Here is a 3,339-nt window from a genome sequence, read left to right on the forward strand (position 1 = left end):
TGAAATGATAAGAGCATTCTAAAGCTCTCATATGCTATAAATACTATTTTTTAGCATCTAAACCCCAAAAAACCATCTCCATCAAACGTTTCAAATCTCAAAAATTTTGAGACACTGCTACAGTGAGATTGTATTAATACAACCTCACTGTAGCACAAATCTTAAACCAAATATTATTTTTTTATTCCAACAGTAACTGTGTGCGTGTATTTGTTTTTTATTTTTCCCTTCTTTCTTCTCTCTCCTCTCTCACTTTTCTCTTCTTTCTTTCCCATAGCTTCTTTGTTTCTCTCAGGTTCATGGCTTGAGCTCCTCCCCTCTAAGGTTCGTCAGTCAGGAACTTCAAAGCCCAAACGCCTTCGGAGTGTTGCCCCCGATATGGAGGTAGAGCTTGACGGTGGGGTGATTTTATTTTGTGTGTTGTAAATTTGTGATTTCGAATTGTGATCGGCGTGGGTCTGGTTGTGGGTTTGTGATCGGCGTGGGCATGGGTCTCTGGGTTGTGGGTTTGTGATTTATGACTATGATCGATGTGGGCATGGGTTTCCGGGTTATGGATTTGTGACTTAGGATTGTGATCAGCGTGGGTCTCTAGATTGTGGGTCTAGGTCGTAGTGGGTCGTGGTGTAGTGGATCGGCGTGATGGGTTTGCTTTTGTGGAGGTTTGCCATGGTGGGTTTGTGTGTGTATGTTTGTTTTGCTTACCGACGTGATGGGTTAGCCTCTCTATTTCTCTTCTTTCTTCTCACCGATCTGAGTTTTGTGATTGTCTTCTTTCTTCTTGCCAATTTGGGTTTTGTGATTGTGATGGTGGTTGATTTGTGATTTGGAAGAGGAAGGTAGTGGCTGGGCCTTTTTTTTTTTCTTCGTGTGGTGGATTTTGGTTACCACAGTGGAGGTTGATGCTGGCAGTGCTGTGGCAGAGATGGCTGTGACGGTTGCAATTGGATTTTGTGGAGGTTGTTTTCATATTATTTTAAAGTATTGTATATATTATTTTAAATGAAGTGGTAAAAAAATAAAACTTTTGATGTATGATGAATTGTAAAATGAAGTGTTAAAATCAATAAAGTAAGTTTTTAAGATGCTAAATGCTAAATTTTTTAGAACTCTTAATGAGAATGCTCTAAGCGACTTTTTTTTTTTTTTTGAGAAACTCTCTAAGCGACTTTATTGGCTTTACATCCTATAAAATTTGACAAAAATCTAACAAAAAGTTAACTTTATTGACATAAAATTATTTCTTCACAGAAAACAGTGTTTCCCGTGAAGAAACACTGTAAGGAGTTCAACTGAATAACACCAATTTTCCGAAACACTATCCAGGAAAGAAATGAAAATTGGTGTTATTCAGTTGACCTCCTTACATGCGCACGTAAGTTACTGTATATATACTTTCTTTTCCTCGAAGCTAGACAAAAAGAAATTAGGCTACAGTATTATTGTATAAAAATAGGATTAAAAGAAGAAGGAGATGATGATAATGATGATGATAAGAAATATTTGGAGACAGCTGCAACTACCGATGCTTTTTTATGTTGGCAAACAGAGAGAGAGAGGCAGGCAGTAGTGTCCAGTCTCCATGTGCAACTCGCACTCCACGCCAACTGCCAAGACATGTATTAGAGTAAGGGAAATTTCTAATTTGTACTCTCTCCCCATCCCATGCGGCACTTTCATAGAGGGGATATGATTGTGGCATCTTTACCAGTTTACCACAAAGACAAAAAGATAGAAATAAAAAACACACCTTGAAATGCAAACTCACACATTCCCACACCAACTATTTCTTCCTTAATCCTTTTCGAGTAAGGCTAATGTTACAACAATTTTCATTATTTTTACAGGTTTCATAGTATGAGTGACTACATATTTCCTTTAAGTGATCATGACTCTGAGTGACTACATATTTTTTTTTTTTACTAAACACAAAGGAACAATAAAAACCATACCTTAAAGAAAACCGGGTTTCAAACTTGAGGCAGATAAATGATACTCTTTCAATCCTGTATAAAATTAAACAGGATCAAAAATTGATTAAAGAAAAGAACAACCGAATTAAAGTATAACAGTTAGGGTTCTAAGTTTTTTTTTTTTTTTTACTAAACACAAAGGAAAATAAAAACCATACCTTAAAAGAAAACCGGTTTCAAACTTGAGGGTTGAGGCATATAATGATACTCTTTCAATCCTGTATAAAACAGGATCAAAATTGATTAAAGAAAGAACAAAGAATTAAAGTATAATAGTTAGGGTTTCTAAGTTTTTTTTTTAGTTAGGGTTTCATAGTATGAATCTTTGGATTATTTGATTTTAACATTTGATTTCCATAAAATTGAAACCCAACGAGACTAACAAAAGAGAATGATGAGAAACAAAGAAAAATACCCTTACTGAATCAGTGAAGAGTACACAGTGGCTGGGTGAGGACTAAACACGGTGGTAGCTATGAAGAGAGGAGTGGACAACGGCGGCGGCGCTAGGCTTTGGAGGCGGAGAGGGGAGTGGGTAACGGCATTGGAGGCGGCTAGGGTTTGTTCTTTGGATTTGGAGAAACGTCAGAGTCTTTATATTTTATAGAGTGTGGGATTGTGAGAGTTTGAGGAGTTTGAGAGGCCAGGCAAAGAACTGAGAGTCTAGACCCGAAGAAGTGAAGAATGAATAGGTGAGGAGAGTGAAAAGGGGAGGGGCGTGAATGGGACGCCATGAGTCCATGCCTTCGGCCTCAACTCTGTCTCTGAGAGTCTGAAGTGAAAAGTGAAGAATGAGGAGAGTAGGTATGAGACCCCGTGAAAGGAAGTGAGAGATATTCAGATCTCTCCCAATTAATTCCACCGTTAGATTGCCTTTTCATCTTAGATTGTGAAAGGAAGTGAGAATATCAGATCTCTCCCAATTAATTCCCACCGTTAGATTGCCTTTTCATCTTAGATTATAACCGTTGATTTCGAATGGGTTATTGTGCACTGTTACCGGTCATGTCTTGCTCAGTTAGTCAGTTTTGCTCTCATCCACACCATCATTTTAAAATTTAATTTGAGATGAACGGCTGATATTAATGTTGGGAAGGTGTGTGGGTTCAGTCTTGGCTGGCCATTACTGAGTAGTGGGATGGGCTGTAGTCAAATCGGTAAAATATTTTTTTATTTATAAATAATTCGGTCGGGTCGGGTTTTTCGGGTGAAATATTTTGAAATCCGAATCCGAACCGAATTATTCGGGTTTTTATTTGTTAAACCGTGACCGACCGTAGGATGAATTCGGAGCCGCCCGTGGACCTTCGGTTCGGGCGGGTTCGGTCGGGCGGGTCGGTTGATCCGGGTCACTGGACACCCCTAG

The 3,339-nt window shown here is 38.6% G+C and overlaps 1 protein-coding gene across 1 annotated transcript in view; it reads right to left on the bottom strand.

The window, feature by feature from the left end:
• Positions 1–2,131: 2,131 nt before the first annotated feature.
• LOC111992838 (trans-resveratrol di-O-methyltransferase) overlaps positions 2,132–3,339 on the bottom strand; it is a 12,966-nt gene continuing 11,758 nt past the window's right edge. The window contains exon 4 of the transcript XR_010631105.1: positions 2,132–2,191. The gene's annotated coding sequence lies outside the window, so the exon portion shown is untranslated. The remainder of the gene's footprint in view (positions 2,192–3,339) is intronic.

This window comes from Quercus suber, unplaced genomic scaffold (genome assembly GCF_002906115.3).
Source record: "Quercus suber isolate HL8 unplaced genomic scaffold, Cork oak 2.0 scaffold_196, whole genome shotgun sequence".
Taxonomy (NCBI): Eukaryota; Viridiplantae; Streptophyta; class Magnoliopsida; order Fagales; family Fagaceae; genus Quercus; species Quercus suber.